General features: G+C 48.8%; 1 long non-coding RNA gene across 1 annotated transcript; it reads right to left on the bottom strand.

Moving 5' to 3' along the window:
• Positions 1–1,804: 1,804 nt before the first annotated feature.
• Positions 1,805–5,114, bottom strand: LOC119473737. The gene is made up of 5 exons (XR_005202956.1): positions 5,038–5,114; positions 4,886–4,920; positions 3,942–4,125; positions 3,369–3,436; positions 1,805–1,902 (listed from the first exon to the last, which is right to left on the bottom strand). It is a non-coding gene; the product is annotated as an uncharacterized LOC119473737 (long non-coding RNA).
• Positions 5,115–19,304: the final 14,190 nt, after the last annotated feature.

The following is a 19,304-nucleotide window of genomic DNA, read 5'->3' as shown; positions in this document are numbered from 1 at the left end:
CCTCTCTCCCCACCCAGGGAACATGCCTTCCCCACTCCTTCCTTTTGTGGCTTCATGTATGACTTCTCCTGACCCTCCAACATATTGTCCACCCCACCTGGCCAGGTTCAGGACTGAGCCTGGGAGTCCCCATATATATGTTTGATACATTCTCAGTTGCAAAATACTTTCCCATTCGTTATCTTACTGCTTCTCAAATGCAGTCCAGCGGTCCCTGGAAAACCTTCTCTTTGGACCTCATAGGAACCGAAGCTGTGACAGTGGTTTCTAAATCCACACCCAACAATCAAGTTGCTGTGTACTCTCCGATGGGCCACACACCCTTTCCAGTCTCTCCTCCTTTGGTCAAGGTGTTCGCAATCTTGAGACAGTGACCCCACTGATCCTTGATTCTGGGAAGAACCACTCCTAATCCAGGCGGGTGAAATCTCTTGCTTCCCAATAAACCAGAATAGGTGTGACAGCTTCTCCTTGGAGTCCACAAAGCCCCAACTTGAATTTGCATATGTTTGTGGTGGTGTGTGTGTTGTGTCGTCATTCGATCATGCAATCACACACTTAGAATCTGATGGGATCTTAGAGAGTATCTTGCCTGTGGATTCCATTTTACATAATGAGAACATGGATTCCAGAGAGTGCGACTTGCCGCACAGCTTACAGTAGTAGTCAGGACTCACATTCTGATCTGGCCCCTAGTCTGGGAGGAGGGGAAGGGGCCAAGAATGACCCAGCTCGTGCCTGTGTTTGCATTTGACTTTCCCTTCATTCCAGGGAGAAGGGAAAGTCATTTCATTCCATCAAAGCTGACGAGGCTGGGCTGTGCTTCTGGCTGGCAGCTCTGCTATCTTGGAGGGATGGCTGCATTTTTTCTATAGCAGCCACTACACTGTGTCTTAGGAAATCGATGTGTCTATGATGCACTATTAATCTATTAATTAAAACATGACAAAAATTGCTGATGGATTCACAGCAATGTGAATGTGCTTAATGCCACTGAACTGTGCACTTAAAAATGGTTAAGATGGTACATTTTATGTTATGTGTATCTTACTACAATTAAAAACAATAATTTTTTAAAACCAGAGAAGGAAAATGAACCCCAAGTTGATTTCTCACCATTTTCAATTTTACTTATTGAAAGAAGTCTTTTAGGCTGGGCTTGGTGGCCTAGCACTTTGGGAGGCCAAGGTGGGTGGATCACTTGAGCCCAGGAGTTTGAGACCAGCCTGAGCAACATGGCAAAACCCTGTCTTTACAAAAAAATACTCACAAAAAATTAGCTGAGGACAGTGGTGTGCACCTGGAGTCCGGGCTGAGGTGGGAGGATTGCTTGAGCCTGGGTGGCAGAAGGTGCATTGAGCTGAGATTGCACCACTGCCCTCCAACCCAGGTGAACGTGAGACCCTGCATAAAAAAAAAAAATGTATTTTAGATTCATTTAGATATCAGTCTTTAAAGTTAAAATTGCTCTTGTGCATGTATGAAAGGAAATTACAGGCAAAACAAATTGGCTAAAATAGTCCCCAAATTTCTTCACATTCAGAGCCCAATTTTCCCGAAACCCTCTTTGACTCAGAGCCCTTGATGTTTTCCTACACGGTATCACCTTCTGTGCCATCAGGAGCACTGGCAATGTGCCATTCTTTAAAAGATTGTCCACTATTGTTCCCAGCATTTATTTTCAAGCCTCAGATATTCTGCAAGCTTTATTGCCGGTGTTTCCTCGCTTCACGTGTGACTAGCAGTCATTTTGCCCTTTTCTTCGTAATAAAACAACACCACACAACAGTTCCATTTACTTATGAGGCTCTTCTTTTCTTTTTTCTTTTTCTTTTTTTTTCTGTCCCTGGATTGCTTCAGGAGAGGTTCTTCTTTTCTTAGGTCTCATAAAACACTTGGCTGCTGATTTGCAAGAAAATATGAAATTGTGGTCATTCTTCAACGACAACTTCTTCACTAATATCAAAATCTTGCTCCGCTCTTCTGTCTCCCTGCCTTTCTGCATTCGCAATAACTATGTTCAAATGCTAAACCACAGTGTAACCTTTTTGAAGACATTTTAAACAGCAGTTAAGCTGAAGGCATGGCACTCACCTGACCAAACTTAGTTACGCACCAGCAATGACAGCCACTCCCAGCTGCCACACAACTGGAAGAGCTCTTATGATGAGAAATGAGATACACCTTAGAACTGGTGAAACACAGCAGTTACAAGATTAAACTCATGTGTGATGCCCATTCTGCCACGCACTGTTCTAGACATTCTCGGATATATCAGCTCTCTTAAATCCTCTCACTCGTCTTAGGAGCTAAATATTAACATCCTGTTTTTTAAAGATGAGGAAAATGAGGCAGAGAGAGAGGTTAAGTAACTTTCCTGAGATGTCACAGCTAGTAAGTGGGAAGGCTGAATTAGAAGCCCAGTAGTCTGGCTTTGAGATGACTTTTTTGATTGTAAAGGTAAATCCCTAACTCACTCCCTGAAACAATCAAGGTGGGAACGAGGTGGGAAAGGGTGCTTAAGATCTTTGAATAATAAAGACATGGATTAGGGTGTTGTTCGCTGGTGGTTTAAAAGAGGAGGAGGGGGGTGAAAAAGGGGAGGTGGAGAAGGGTGTCTGGGGGCTCGACAGGGTTGAGTGGTGGGTGGCTTTGGCCGGCAATGACGCCCCCTGCTGAGCACTGTGAGGGAATTCAAAGCAGCACTGTCTGACAGTTGACAAGAGGTGTGTTTCCTGCTCTGAGAGCTGAGTCACAAATGCCCTCTACTCTCCCTGAAAGGTCGGTAAAAGTGGGTCACACAGCAGGCCTGTGAGGCTGGTGCTTTGGGGACTGAGGGAGAAGGGACCAAGCAAAGCAGGATGGAGTGAAGCGAGCAGCCCTCCTGCCCCGGCCGCCGGCTGGCAAGAGAGGAGGGTGGGAGTCGTACCCAGGGCCTCAGACAGCCTCTGAAGGATGGAGGGCATTGGATCCATGCAGCTCTGAGACACAGCGTGAGACATTTGATTTCTGTGTAGGGTTTCCAGATAAAATACAGGACATCCAGATAAATTTGAATTTCAGATAAGCAACAAATGATTTTGTTAGTATAAGCATATTCCAAGCAATATTTGGGACATACATACTTATACTAAAAACATATTCTTTTACTGGAGGCCTGCGGACATCTGGGTAACAAACTAAATCCTCACAAGGACTTTAGGGGATGAGTTCTATGAGACCTATTTTACAAAGGAGGAAACTGAGGCACAAAGAGATTAGACAAGTTGCCCATGATCACAAGGCTAGTAAGTGACAGAGACGAGCTATGAATATAGAAATTCAAGCCTTCTCCCCATAATAGGCTGACTTCTTCCTCCAAACCCTACCTCGAAGGCCAGGAGGTCCTGACAATTGAAGCCCAGGTGGAGTCAGAGAAGGTCACAGGTCCAGGCTCCTGGGGAGACACAAAGACAGCTTCCTGCCATTTCCCTCCTGCCCATGGGGTGGGGCCCAGGGATGAAGAAGATGGGATCTCACTAACCTTACGTGCCTTCCCATTACCCACGAGACAAGGCCAGAGCTTGGACTTGGTGTGTCCCCCTTCTAGCCCTTTCATCTCAGAGCCTGACACCTGCTGTTTCTTCTCTGTGGAACCTGTGTCACCACCATTTCTCATGGCTAACTCTTCCTCAAACTCTAGGCCAGTGGCTTTCAGACCTTTTTGATTGAGACCTGCAGTAAGAAATATGTTTAATTTCCTAACACATAAACATGATCTCTCAGACATGTTTCAGATAGATAACTGAAATGTTAGTTTCAGATAGATAACTGAAACTAACATTTCACAAGACAGTATTTCCTAAGTGTGATATTTTAAATTCCTCTCCATTTCACTAACAAGTAATTCAGGTCACAATTACTAAATTGATTTTATGACCCACAAATGTGTTGCCACTCACAGTCTGAAAGCCACTGCTGGAGGTTCTGGCTGAAAAATCGCTTTTTCTCTGGGAGAGGCTTTCTGTAGGCCTATAACACAGAGTCCCGGGAGGGAGCATCTGCCTGGGTTTGCCTTGCCTTTTGTGTTGCTCACAGATGTGATTCTCTGTTCAGTGTCGGACTTCTTCTCTGGACCGTGAACTCCTAGAAGGCAGGGTCCATTTCTGGATTTGCTCACCATGGCAACAGCGCCTAGCACAGGGCCCGGCCCTTCAGAGGTGCACAGTATATGCTTGTCAAGTGAATCAATGAGCAAACTGCCAGCCTTTATACCCTGCTAAGCCCACCTGTGCCCTGCCCCCGACCCTCTGTGTTGCAGCCATGTGGTGGTCCTCAGGGACCTGATTCAGGGGAGAGGTTGGTTCTTGGAGCCTGGTTGGAGAGAGGGAGCAGGCGTGTTTGTGCATTGGTGGGATGAGAAGGGGCCAGGAACAAGTCTGCCCACATTGGACAAAGATTAGGTGTGGGGGGATAGGGCCAGGGAAACCTTTCTAATGACGCTGCTTTGTGAAATGGTGAGTTTCTACCTGCTTGGCAAGGGTTTGTGCACCACGGGAGGGTTGAATAAGCGGACTAATGGGGTCCTGCCAGCGCTGTGGTGTGAAGGAGTACAGGCAGTAGGCTAATAAAGCTTCCTTACAGGAGGCAGCGGGAGCCATTGTGGGCACTAGCAGGAGGGGAGAGCAGCTGGGAGGAGGAGCTGGAGGAGGGCATATTTCCTGACACTGTTCCTCCTCTGACCTCTGAACTCCTCCCGGTCCCTGGCTTCCTCCCCCATTACATCTGGCGGGGGCTGTCTGGGCTGCAGGCCCCAGAGCCAGTGTAGCCTCCTAGCTCCCTGCGCTTCCATGCACACTTCGGGGCGCCTCCTCTCAGGCCTGGGGGGCAGCCGGGAAGGTCTTACCAGCTGGTCCAGGAGAGCTGGTGTCTGCTTCTGCCCTATAGGGAGAGAGAGGAGCTGTGACTGTCAGAGCCAGACCGCACCGGGGTCATTACCAGAGAAGTAAGTAGAAACTAGCGACACCCTGGGACCTTGCTCACAAAGGTCACCCAAACCTGTTTGACTCCCTGCTCAGAGGAGCTGCAGCTGAACTGTCCTGGCCCTCCAGTGTCTGACTCCAGCATTCAGGGACTCAAGCGACTGGGTGATCTGCAGGACCTGGCTCAGCCTCTGCCCAGAGCCCTGCTCTCTCCCGCCCTGCTTTACACCCTCTCCTGCCCCTCCCTAACCTCAGCTGCTGACAGCGCGGTGCCTGTCCTCATAGCCTGCCCTGCCCTTCCTTTGCCACAGCTCTGAGTCAGGCTTACCCTTTTCTCTCAACAATGTGAGAAGAGGTTACAAACCCCATCACGTGGATTAGGGATACGGAGGCTCAGAGAGGTTAAGCTGCCCACCGTGTCTTGTGGCCCTGCCCTGCGGCCCAGTATTCCACCTCCACTGTAGCGTGGGTCACGCCGCCCGGATGATTTGCTTAAGCTCTGAGGACAAGAGCCGGATCTAATTCACCTTTGTTGTCCCAACATTTCACACATGGTTGGCATGGAGTAGAAACTCCAAAATACGTAGAATGAACGAAAGGTTTGCCCAAGATCAAACAGCTAGGAAGCAGCCAAGCTATAATTCAAACCCAGATCTTCCTGTATCTCAACCCAGCCCCATACCCTGCACCCTCCTCCAGGAAGCCTTCTCTGACTTACTCAGTCAAGGCAGTTTCCCCTTCCCCACCCCTCAGAATCCTGGGCATTTGGATATGTTCCTATCCCCCTCTCCCCTGCTCTCTCTGAAGGCAGCAACTTGGCCTAGGGTCTTGACTTGGCTCTGATCCCCCCAGTTCTGCCCCCAGAACCAAGAGGAGTTCTGTGAGTGAGGGATGCCCAGGCTGAGGATGGAGGGCTCAGGAAGGAGGGCCTCAGCCAGATCAATGGTGTCTTCCTGCCTGGGACCACCCACCCTGCCTCATTGTCCCTGCTCATCGGGCCTGGCTTCCACCTGGGAATTGGCCTGCAGCTTCTCACAAGGGCTGGCCCAGGCCTTGGTATTCTCTGGGGTGGGTCCAGGTGGGGCACCTAATCCTCTGCTCATTCTGCTGCAATTCAATATCAGCCTCCAATTTGCACGCTCGGCTGCCATCCTTCCTTCCTCCTCCGGTTACATTGTGTATTTTCCACAGCTCTTCTGAGGGCCCCTCGAGTACCCTTGAGCTGACCTCACCCCCAGGCATTCTCAGGGCTGAGCATTGGCCTTGGGATTGAGGACCACCGTCCCCATGGCGGGAGCAAAGCCTGCATGACCTGCAGCCTGGGGATGGATTCAGGTTCCACAGCCACACAGACTCTCAGAGCTGCCATATAAACATTTGTAAAAGTACCTGCACATGGCGGGTGTTAAAAGAATAGGAGTTGAGGCTTCCCCAAGGGTTGAGGGTCCCATAGTTCTGGGAAGTCCTTTCCCATGTCTAACCATCCACCTCTGGCTACAATGTCGGCCCATTCTCCTGTGGTTCTACTTGATGAATGTCTGTTTTCTTGAGATTTTAGCACATTTGAGGCAGTTCATTGTATTTATTTATTCATGCAACAAATATTTATTGAGCACCAGCCATATGGTGAGCACCAACCATATGCCACTCACTGTTCTAGACTTGAAATATGCCAGGAATTGAAACTGACAAAGATCCCCGGCCTGGTGGGGCTTGCAATACAAATGAATTTATTCAGTCTATGGGGCAGTTTACTGAGATGGCCCGTCTCAGCTTGTTCTCCTCCACTTTAAACAACCTGCATAAAAAGAGATGAAAAGAAACTGTAAATATTGAAAAACAACAGTATGATTCTCAGATGTTATCTTTTTTTTTTTTTGAGACGGAGTTTCGCTCTTGTTACCCAGGCTGGAGTGCAATGGCGCGATCTCGGCTTACCGCAACCTCCGCCTCCTGGGTTCAGGCAATTCTCCTGCCTCAGCCTCCTGAGTAGCTGGGATTACAGGCACGCGCCACCATGCCCAGCTAATTTTTTGTATTTTTAGTAGAGACAGGGTTTCACCACGTTGATCAGGATGGTCTCGATCTCTTGACCTCGTGATCCACTCGCCTCGGCCTCCCAAAGTGCTGGGATTACAGGCTTGAGCCACCGCGCCCGGCTCAGATATTATCTTTACCACCACTGCTTGAATTTAAGTAATGCAATTAGGAGTGTGGGCTGTTGCTTAAAAAGTAAAACACAGAGTTAACATCTGATTCCACAATTCCACTCCAGAATCAAAATCTAGCGTTCAGACAGTAACTTGCACACACATGTTCATAGCAACATTAACCACAATAGCCAAAAGGTAGAAATTATTTAAATGTCCATCAATACACAAATGGATAAACAAATTGTGCTATAGCCACACAGTGAAATATTATTCATTCATGAAAAGGAAAGAAATACTGATGCTTGCTACAACACGAATAAACCTTAAAGACATTTTATGTTTTGAAGCCATGGTGGCTCACGCCTGTAATCTCAGAACTTTGGGAGGCCAAGGTGGGAGGATCACTTGAACCTAAGAGTTTGAGACCGGTCTGGGCATCATAGCGAGACCCCAGCTCCACAAAAAAAATAAAAAATTAGCTGAGCACAGTGGCATGCACCTGTAGTCCCAGCCGCTTGGGAAGCTGAGGCAGAAGGATCCCTTGAGCTTCGGAGTTCAAGATTCCAGTGAGCCATGCCTGCACCACTGCATTCCAACCTGGGCAACAGAGTGAGACCTCTATCTAAAAAGAACACAAAACATTATGCTAAATGAAAGAAGCCAGGCACAAAAGTCTAGGTACTGTATGATTCCACATAGATAAAATGTCCAACATAGACAAATCCATGGAGACCGGAAATAGATAAATAGTTGCCAGGGGCGGGGTGAGAGAGGAATGGGGAGTGAAACAGGGTTTCCTTTTCGGGCAGTGAAACATTCTGAACCAGGTAGTTGTGATGGCTGCACATCACTGTGAATTTAGTAAATGCCACTGCGTTGTTCACTTCGATTTGGTTAAAACGGTGAGTTTTGTATGTTACCTTACAATTGTTAAAAAGTATGTCCCAGCCTGGTGCAGTGGCTCACGCCTGTAATCCCAAAACTTTGGGAGGCCGAGGCAGGCGAACCACCTGAAGTCTGGAGATTGAGACCAGCCTGGCCAACATGGTGAAACCCCGTCTCTACTAAAAATACAAAAAATTAGCTGGTTGTGGTAGCAGGCGCCTGTGATCCCAGCTACTTGGGAAGCTGAGGCAGAAGAATCACTTGAACCTGGGAGGTGGAGAGCCGAGATTGCACCACTGCACTCCAACCTGGGCAACAGGAGAGAAACGCCATCTCAAAACAAAAACAAAAAGTGTGTCCCTTATGGTCCTTGCCCACCCTGCATTTCTTTTCTTTTTTCTTTTTTTGAAACAAAGTCTTACTCTGTTGCCAGGCATGATCTCAGCTCACTGCAACCTCCGCCTCCCAGATTCAAGAGATTCTCCTGCCTCAGCCTCTCAAGTAGCTGGGACTATAGACATGTGCCACCATGTCCAGCTAATTTTTGTATTTTTAGTACAGACAGAGTTTCATCATGTTGGCCAGGATGGTCTCTATCTCTTAACTTCGTGATCCGCCCGCCTCGGCCTCCCATAGTGCTGGGATTACAGGCGTGAGCCACTGCGCCCAACAGCCCACCCAACGTTTCTTGTCCTGTGTGTTACCTCTGCTCCCTGAGGGGCCTTTGCATATGCTGATCTTGGGATGCCCAGCCCTCCCTTTTCTTTTAATTGACACATCTTTGTCCTTCAGATCTCAGCATAACTGTCACTTCCTCAGAGAGGACCAAGTGCCTCTGATACAGGCTCAGAGCACCAGGTACAACTCTGGTGGAGTGCCTGGTGGAGCGCCTCTCTTGATCATAATTATGACACGTCTACCCCACTGCACTGTAAGCTCCAGGAGGATTCTATATTTTTTGCTCTCTGACGTATCCGCAGGGCCTAGTTCAGTGCCTGACACATTGTAGGTTCTCAGTAAATGTTTATTGACTGCATAAATTAATAAAAGTCCTTAAGGAAATTCTAATAGAGTCATTACCCCCCAGCCCCATCTCAGGCATTCCCCGTCACCACCGCTGCTGCCATGAGCCCTCGTAACTACTGCAACTCCTCCTTATAATTGCCATTGACAGACCTCACTGACGGGCCAGGAGGAGGCCCACAGAAGCCAGAGACGGTAGCGAGGGGCACAGCTAAACCTGAAGGCAGGTAGAATGCAAGACAAAGCCGAAGGTGAAGCCCATGTCAACGACGGTGCTAGGATGGGAGAAGTCAAGTGCCAAGGGGAGCGACTACCCGAGGGGGAACTGTGAATGCAAGCTGAGTCAGTGCGGCATGGGTGGGCTTTCCAAGCAGTGCTTGTTGAGCGAATACCTGAATGAATAGCGTGCCAGAGCTTCCAAGGTCAATGCTGGCCCAGCACAAACATAGTGATGGATTCTGGGATATTTAACAGGAGCCTTCGGGGGACTTGGAGGGTGTCTGGGTTGGGGGTGAGGGAGAGTGGGGAGTGCAGAATTCCGCTGGCTGTGCAGGTGTGCCCTGCTGTTCTTTACTGAGCAGCACTGAGAGCACTGGAGGAGGGACAGGTTGGAGGGAAATGATGAGATGAGCTCTGGATGTTCTGGGTTCGAGATGCTTCTGTGATGGGCTAGAGAAGGCTCTAGGGAGTTGCAGAAGCCGGAAGGCTGTGGGTAGGAATGAATGGGAGGTTGGGCAGAAGTAGGGAATGGCGGGGATTATGGGAGGAGCTGGCAAAGAGTGTGAGGTTGGAGAGGGAGGCCAGAGGAGGATGACAGATGGAGGCCGGTGCCCAGGGAGGATGGGGAGCTGGGCTCCAGAACATGGGCTCCTCCCAGCCCAGGGCCGTGCTTCAGGAGGAAGGAGGAAAATTGGGATGTGCCTGATGTTGAAATGTGAAGGTGCTCTTTGTGGGGTGAGCAATAAAAAAAAAAAAGAAATGTGAAGGTGGGGTGGCCGGCAGTGGAGGGCATTCCTGGCTTTGGGCTTCTGTCTTCTCTGTGAGTGAGGAGGAAGATGAGCTGCTCAGAGGGAGACTGGTGAAGGGTGGTGGGGGGACTGGAGAAACGGGAGAGTTTGGAATAATTGCAGTGGGAGGAGGGGGTGTGGAGCTGGGGTGGGGCAGTGGAGAGCCTGTTCAAGGTAAGAGGCCAGGATCTGCCCTGTGGCTTGCTGTTCTCCCTGGGGCCCAGGGCTGGAAGTGGGGAAGGCAGCCAACTCCTTCAGCCTAGAGTGTCTGGGTGGGCGCAGTGGGCAACTGGGCAGAGGATGGCAGATAGGGAAGGTGTGAAGGCCAGAGGAGCTTGGGCCAGGAGGGCAAAGTGGTGGGGGAGGCCTGGAGGTCAAGGTGAGTGAGACAGGGGACAGGTGGGTGGGGATGAAGGAGCCAGCATCAGAAGCACAGAGGGATGCAGCCAGAAAGAAGCGTTCAACTGAAGCTTGGGGACATGCAGGCGTGGGAAACACAGGCTGCAGGGCATGGCTTTGGGAGGAACTGATGGCGATGGAGCAGGAAAGGCCTTTGGACCTGAGAAGGTGAATGAGCAGAACACAGACTGGACGGTCACCATGCAGAAAGAGAGCTGAGCTTCCAGGTTGGCCAGGAAGGGGAGAGGAGGTTTCAGGATGATGCGGAGGAAATCGGATGGCTTGTCCAAAGACTTTGCACCAAGAGTGGGGAGGGAGAGAGGGAAGAGGAAGCCAAGAGGGAGGAGAGCAGGGAAAAGCTGGATGGTGATGGCTGAACACATGGTTGCCAGAGCAATCCCTGCAGCGGGCCCCAGGGCACGGGGATGCAGCCTCCTGGAAGGGGTCAGCTACAGCCGGGTTTGTGTTTCTGAGGAATCCAGCCCTGCGTCTCTGAGCGCATGAATGCTCTCTCTCTCTCTTTTTTTTTTTTTTGTTTTTTTGAGACGGAGTCTTACTCCGTCACTCAGGCTGGACTGCAGTGGCACGATCTTGGCTCACTGCAACCTGCGCTTCCCGGGTTCAAGCCATCCTCCTCCCTCAGCCTCTTAAGTAGCTGGGATTACAGGCATGCGCTACCATGCCTGGCTAATTCTTGTATTTTTAGTAGAGACGGGGTTTCACCATGTTGGTCAGGCTGGTCTCGATCTCCTGACTTCGTGATCCTCCCGCATCAGCCTCCCAAAGTGCTAGGATTACAGGCGTGAGCCATCGCGCCCAGTCGGATGCTCTCTTTATTCAGCCCTTCAGTATCTCTTGCTAAGAAGCCCAGGGCAGCCCACAAAGTCATCCTCTGAGTGCAGGGGTCTCTCCCCACAGGCCCTGGGGTGCACCCCAGCCTCCCTCAGAAAGAGCCTTCCCTGGCTCCCGATTGCCTGCAGGCCGAAATCTACCCCCCTGGTCTCCCTGCCTCCGCTCACCTGCAGACCACACGTGGATTCCCAGTGCTTCTGGGAGCTGGCTCTGCTCTTTTGCCTCCAGGCTGTGTGCAGGTGGCTGCTTCTTTCAGAAAGGCCATCACTCACCTTCCTGGCTGCCCCCTGGCCCTCACCTACTCTTCCCCTAGGAAGCGTTCCCTGATAAGCCAAGACTGCCCCTCCTGGGTGTCCCTAGAATACTCTCGTCTTCCTTATCACAGAGCTGCACAGCACTGTTGGACTGTTTTCCCCACCACAGGTACAGAGCTGGGTCTTGGGTCTCCAATGCCTCGCCCAGCGTGGATGCTTGAGAAAAACGTGTTGAATGAATAGGCTAGTTTGTTGAATTGGGCTGGACTGAGCTGCAGGTGGTTTATTTAGTTGAGAGGAACAGTATCTTCTTCCTTTTCTTCAATGACCTTCCTGGGATGGTCATTCTGGGGCAGAAAGACAAGGTGTCAGGGATGGATCAGAATTACCCGTGGGGCCTTGGCACTGTGCTTGTCCACCTGCCCTGGAGGCCATGCTGTCTGAAGTAGGGGCGGGAATGTGGGCTGGGGGGCACATGCGCTTTGAGAAAGCTCCCTGTGTGATGCTGACCTGCCCTCCCCAGTCCTCCAGGAGCCACGTGTTAGGCCGAGTTCCTGGATGTCTTTGAAGTGGTAACAACCATCACTAGGATGGCTGGACTCTGAAGCCCCCACATCTAACCACCCCACTGCGCTGCCCTGCCACAGCCACCACTGCCACCCCACCTTCATGACTTGAACCGCCACTAATTCCCACTGCAGGTGTCCCACCATCACCCTCCTCACTGGCCTCTTACTCCATGGCCACACACTCTCAGCGCTGCTCAGTCTCAGGGAACCCATCCTGCTGGGTTCCCACCAGTGGTCTGGCCAAAGTCACGCTCTTGCATCTACCACCCATGCTCCTGCCCGAGGCCAGGCTGTGCCCTAGCTGGGCTCACTGTGCCCAGGATGATTCACCTATGCCCCCGAGATCAATGTCTGTATTTGTGATCGTGGCTATGCTTTGGATGGCCTTGGGTCTTCTTTCGGGGATCCCACTCTAAGGTCGATGTGTGTGTGTGTTTGTGTGTGTGTGTGTGTGTGTGTGTGTGCGCGCGCGCGCACGTGTGTGTGTGTGCATGTTCCCACTTCACCCCTCAGAACTTCTATTTGTTTGTTTTTTGTTTTTTGAGACGGAGTATCGCTCTTGCTACCCAGGCTAAAGTGCAATGGTACAGTTTGGCTCACTGCAACCTCTGCCTCCCAGGTTCAAGCAATTCTCCTACCTCAATCTCCCAAGTAGCTGGGATTACAGGCTTGCGCCACCATGCCTGGCTAATTTTGTATTTTTAGTAGAGACCGGGTTTCTCCATGTTGGCCAGGCTGATCTCAAAATCCTGACCTCAGGTGATCTGCCTACCTGTGCTGGGATTACAGGCGCGAGCCACGGAGCCCAGCCAGAGAACTTCTATTTATCTGTCAAAACACAGTTCAGACTCAGCTGACTTTAGACACTTTCCCATCCCCATCACAGCTTTCTCAAGCTCTTCAACCATGCCATGCTCAGTTGCCCATTGTCTGCCTTCTTCCATAGAAGGCCAGTGCCCTCAGGGCAGGGGTCACCGCTCTTCACCCTTATTTTCTGGAGCTGTGCCAGCCCAGAGAACATGCTCAGAAACCGTTTCCTATAACCAAGCCCTCTGTCTCAACTGTCACATTGTTCCAGAAATTGCAGCTCTTTCAAGAAGCCTACCCAGGTGGACTCGCAGGCAAGCATTCCTTCATCCCAAGGTCACACCACTGGCCTCACCCCTCAATCCCCTTTATGGCTCATTGTGCAAAAGCCCACCACCTGCCTTGCAGACAGTGAAAATGGATCAGATGCTGGACTGTTGGGCTGTTTGTCCTTGGCCATTCAGCTATCTGCCCCAAGCATGTCTAAATATCCAATGGAGGCTGTTGGGTGTCTTGATATCAAGTTCTACATTCTCAGCAGACCCATTGCATACCACTCCTGCCTACCTCATCACCCTAGTGAATTTCTGGCTACTTCATTCCTCTAGAGGTGACCTTTTGGTCACTCCTGAACACCCTCTTACTGCTCAGACTACTACATGGAGAGTGTCGCAGCTGCAATGTCCCCACCTGTGGCACACACCCTCATTCCATAGAGCTCTGGCCCCTTCTGCATCCATCCATAAGTTCCCTTCTTCAAGAAGCTCTCTCTCTCTCACTTTTTTTTTTTTTTTTTTGAGACGGAGTCTTGCTCTGTCACCCAGGCTGGAGTACAGTGGCATAATCTCGGCTCATTGCAACTTCTGCCTCCCAGGTTCAAGTGATTCTCCTGCTTCAGCTTCCTGAGTAGATGGGATTACAGGCACCCATCACTACGCCTGGCTAATTTTTGTATTTTTAGTAGAGATGGGGTTTTGCCATGTTGGCCAGGTAGGCCTCAAACTCCTGACCTTAGGTGATCTGCCTGCCTCGGCCTCCCAAATTGTTGGGATTACAGGTGTGAGCCATCTCGCCTGGCCAAGAAGCTCTCTTTGACCAAGTCCTTCCCCGATGAGCTCTCTCCCTCTTTGCTCCCAGCTCTAGTCGCATTCTGACTTATTCTGGGTGTGGTTCTGGCTCCCCATAAGGGGGTTTAATGTCCTCAAGCAGACTTCACCCTATCCTAGGATCATGGACAGAAATGGAAACAGGGCTAGAAAGCAGAGAGCTCTCAGGGGTACACAGAGGGGAGTGAGGCCCTGGAGCCTGATCTATGGGCAGCCAGGACTGCAGGAGGAGAGGCCCCTGGAGGCCAGGCCACATTCCTGTAGAGCCCCCAGGGCTTCTCTTCCTGGACTAGTGGGAGCTTCCTGGAGCTGTAGGGAGAAGTGATCATAGTGTTCTACTGACTTACGTCCTATCAGCAATTTCCAAAGAGTCCCTGGAGAAACATGAGATAGCCCTGGGTCCCCTAGGACTCCAGCAATGGGCTGGGCAGGGGCCCTGCTGGGGTGAAGGGCATAGGATGGGGTTGGGGTCCAGGTCAGGGGAGGGGTTTCATATGCCACAACTCTGAAGTCAATTTCAAGGACAGCTGGGTGACCCCAGACCTTTGACTTATCAGAGCTGGAAGGAAAGTTAGTGATTGTCTTCTCAGTGGTTCCTGGGCCCAGGGCCCAGAGCTTAGGGCTGCACAATAGTTTCAGTGTTTTCAAACTATTTGCTATATTTCACTGGGTACACTAGGCTCTGAATACTTCCCTGATATGAAGCTGTAGTCAAGTCACTCAGGCAGAAAGAGCCTCTGCTTTTGACTGGAATTCTGTCCACCCAGGGTGGCACCACTTGCTATCTGCTGCAGATCTGAGTCTGCTCCATGGGTCTTTCTTCCAGTTAATAAGAAATGGGGAAACGAATTAATCATCACTCACGTGCAGTCTGCTCAGTCAGAAACATTTTTCAAAGCATGGCACCCAGGGCAGCAGTGGGGGTGGGGGTAGATAATAAACAGTGTCTCCTCTGGTGAAAAGGTAGGAAATTAACCACCCCAACCCTGCAGGGGATATACCTGAGGTTCAGAGAGGGAAAGAGGTTTTCCCAAGGTTGCACAGCAAACCATGGATACATATCAAATGTGAGCACAAGTCCCTGACTCCTGGACCAGAGCACTTTCTTCTTTTCTCTTGGCTCACTGCAACCTCCGCCTCCCAGGTTCAAGTGATTCTCCTGCCTCAGCCTCCTGAGTAGCTGGGACTACAGGTGTGTACCACCACGCCTGGCTAATTTTTGTATTTTTAGTAGAGATGGGGTTTCACCATGTTAGCCAGGATGGTCTCAGTCTCCTGACCTTGTGATCTTCCCACCTCAGCCTCCCAAAGTGTTGGGATAACAGGCGTGAGCCACCATACCCTGCCAACAAGAGCACTTTCTACCAGGCCACCTGCTTTTCCTACTCTCCCGGGAACCACAGAGACCCTCATGCATGTTATTTACTCCATTTTACATTTGTAGGTTCGTATTCCTCATGAGAGCAGTCTTTTAATACCCCCTTGCCTTCTCTCTCCAGAGTCTCTGACCAACCTGTTTGTTCAAGAGTAAGTGCCAAGAGAGTCCATACTATATGATTCCATTCGTGTAAAGTACAAAACCAGAAGGAATTGATCTATGCTGTTACAAGCCAGGATGGTGGTCACCCTTGGAGGAGGCAGCACCTGGAGGGGAAGGAGAGTCTGGGTGTTGGCCGTGCTCTGTTTCTGGACCAGGGCTCCGGTTACACAGGTGTATTCAGTGGGTGGAAATGCATCAGGTTGCACACTAATGACGTGCATTTAAAAGTATGTTTGTATACTTCAATTACAATTTAGACATTTTTAAATTTCAATGATTAATAAATACTCATCCTGAACGATGGAAGAAAGCACCTTGGGCCTGTTTCTCAGCAATGTTTTGACTAGAGGACAGAATTGCAACACCGTCAGCCGTCCACAGTGCTGTGGAGGCCCTCCCTCTCTGCCGCCGCAGCTTGGCTGGTCAGCCAAAGGCCCCGGCACAGGGAGGTGGAAAATTCTGCATCTTGCAATACCCAAGCTTCATCAGGACCAGTAATCTCTGGCCCAGACACACAGAGCCTCCTGGAATTTGAGTCACAGTTACTTACTCTGCAGTGAGTAAGGACCCTGAGGGGAACGTCCAACCTGGTGACAGGGAGAGGGCCTCCACTGGTGGTAAGGTGGGCAGGGGATGGCAGATATTAAATGCCCTCCTGGGGAAAGGACAGCTGCAACCCAGGGCCTCTGGGCCTCCGAGCCGTGAGCTGACTCGGGTGGACACAATAACATCCTTCAGCCAGTTTCAGGCTGGCCCGGTTCTTGGGTGAAGAATGCAGCTGAGTGTATGAGTGTGTATTGGTACAAGTATGTGCCTGTGAACATGCCTTCGCTCTAGCTGTTTCTTCTGCTGGGAACTTTATCCACCTGCCTGAAACCTTCCAGTCCTTGTCTCTACCTGGTCAAGGCCTAGGCGTGCTTCAAGGCTCAGTTCAAATGTGGGATGTGGCCTGGCACTGCCTTGCCTCCCAGGCAGAATGAATCCTTTACTCCTTCTCTGGACCCACCATGTGACAAAGCACTCACCCCACTAATCAAAATAGGTGTACTGCCTCCAATTCTGGACTGTGCCCTTCCTGAGAACAGAGGTTTTGACGCTCTAGTTCTCTTGTCGGGATTGTTTAAGGGAATATATAAGTGCATGTATCTCTGGGAGCATATATTAGAATCAATTAGGACTAATCCCTCTAAACAAAGAAAATCATTAGATTAATTAAGAGACCTGTTCAGAGCACAATTCAAAAGCTAAAAATATTTTAGCTTCAGCAAGATCCAGAGTTTGATAAGACCTGTCACTGGGTTACCATATTGATTGAGGCTGAGCCTTAGCTGTGGAACGCCTGAGTGTGCAATTCACACACAATTTCTCAAGTAATTTGGGCACATTTTTCTCATATTGACAAGCATTATAATGACTGTAATAAACTAAAGAAACCTCCAGTGAACCACAACACATGACTATGCTTGTCAATAGAGGTGTGACCATTAATTTAATGAATGAATTTCCCAAGTGCTTCTTTGTAAAGGATGTTTGCCTAGGTTCTGATCAGAATAGAAATGCTGAGTGACTCAATAGCATTCCTTTACTTATCCATTCATTCATTCATTCATTCATTCACCAAATCCTCAGCCCCACAGCAGTCCTGGGCTCCATGCCAGGGGCCATGGGAAATACTTTCTTTCTTTTTATTTTTCTTTTTTTTTGAAACGGAGTTTCGTTCTTGTTGCTCAGGGTGGAGTGCAATGGTGTGATCTCAGCTCAGTGCAACCTCTACCTCCCGGGTTCAGGTAATTCTCCTGCTTCAGTCTCCTCAGTAGCTGGGACTACAGGCATGCACTACCACGCCCGGCTAATTTTAGTTTTAGTAGAGACAAGGTTTTGCCATGTTGGCCAGGCTAGTCTCAAACTCCTGACCTCAGGTGATCCACCTGCCTCAGCCTCCCAAAATGCTGGGATTACAGGCGTGAGCCACTGTGCCTGGCCCCAGAAATACTTCCAAGTGAACAAGACCCCTGCCTTCAACAAGCTTATCTTCCAATAAGATTGGAGATCCCAGCAGCCTCATTTGAATAAAAAACACTGTAAGAGGAGTACTAACAAAACGTCCAGAGGAAGGAATATTCCAAATGGTGAGTATGGGAAAGTTCCCTAGGAGACATAGCATTTGGGTTGGCATGACTTGAATATGCAGGATTTTGTTAATAGTAACATATTTTCTTCCTTCTAGGAAAGTAATTCATGATTTAGAATGGCCAAAGCAATCCTGAAAAAGAATAAAGTTGTGGGAATCACACTTTTTGATTTTAAAACTTTTTTTTTTATAGCAGAGTTGTGGGGTCACACCTGGTTCTGCCACTTTCCAACTATATGAATTTGTTTTCTTTTAAATTTAATTTTTTTTGAGACAGGGTCTCTCTATGTTGTTCAGGCTGTTCTCAAACTCCTGGGCTCAAGTGCAGCCTCCTAAGTAGCTGAGGTTACAGGTGTGGGCCACCACACAGGCTCCTGATTTTAAAACTTACTACAAAGCTACATTCATACTCTGTATCAAGCATGAAGACTGTGTGTAACTGGCATAAGGATAGATGTAATAGATCAATGGAATAGAATTGGTAGTCTAGAAATAAACCCATATATTTATGGGCAATTGATTTTCAACAAAGGTGCCAGGGCAATAGGAGAAATGAGAAATAGTACTGTTTTCAACAAATGATCCTGGAAAACTTGATTATCTACATGCAAAAGAGTGAATCTGGACCCCTAAACAAAAATTAACCAAAAATGATCAAAGACCTAAACGTAAGAGTTAAAACTTAAAACTCTCAGAAAACACAGCCAAGCTTGGTGGCTCATGCCTGTAATCCCTACACTTTGGGAGGCTGAGGCAGGAGAATCACTTGATGCCAGGAGTTCAGGACCAACCTGGGCAACATAGTGAGATCCCATCTCTACAAAAATTAAATAAATAAAAATAATAAAACTCTCAGAAAACATAGAGGTAAGTCTCTTTGACCTTTAATAAGGCAAATCAGGCAATTCAGATGTCTAAAGCACAAATTAAAAAAGATAAATTGGACTTCATCAAAACTTAAAACTTTTGTGCTTGAAAGGACACCATCAAGAAAATGAAAAAAACAACTGATAGAATGGGAGACAATATTAGCAAATCATATATCTGATAAAGATTGTTTCCAAAATATCTAAGGAACTCATACCACTAAACAATAAAAAGACAACTCAATTTAAAAATAGGCAAAGGATGTGAATAGATATTTTTCCAAAATATATATACAAATGGCCAATAAGCACATAAAAAGATGCTCAACATTGTTAGTCATTAGGAAAATGCAAATAAGAACCATGACAGGATACTACTTCACACCCACTATCACGGCCATAATAAAAACACAGACACTAAGAAAGGTTGACAGGGATGTGAAGAAATGGCAACCCTCATATATTGCTGGTGGGGATGTAAAGTTTTGCAGCTGCTATGGAAAACAGTGTGGGGTTTTCTCAAAAAGCTAAATATGGAATTGCTGAATAATCCAGCACTTCCATTACTAGGGTACCTACCCCCAAAGAACTGAAAACAGACACTCAGGCAGATCACTGTATGCCAATTTTCATAGCAGCACTATTCACAGTGGCCAAAAGGGAGAAACAACTCAAGTGACCACCAGCAGAGGAATGAATAAGCACAGTGTGTTATGTCCATACAATGGAATATTCTTTTTTTTTTTTTTTT

The sequence above is a fragment of the Cebus imitator genome, unplaced genomic scaffold (assembly GCF_001604975.1).
Source record: "Cebus imitator isolate Cc_AM_T3 unplaced genomic scaffold, Cebus_imitator-1.0 Scaffold181, whole genome shotgun sequence".
NCBI lineage: Eukaryota > Metazoa > Chordata > Mammalia > Primates > Cebidae > Cebus > Cebus imitator.
Note: the sequence above shows the minus strand (reverse complement) of the source record. Positions and strands in the feature narration are given on the sequence as shown.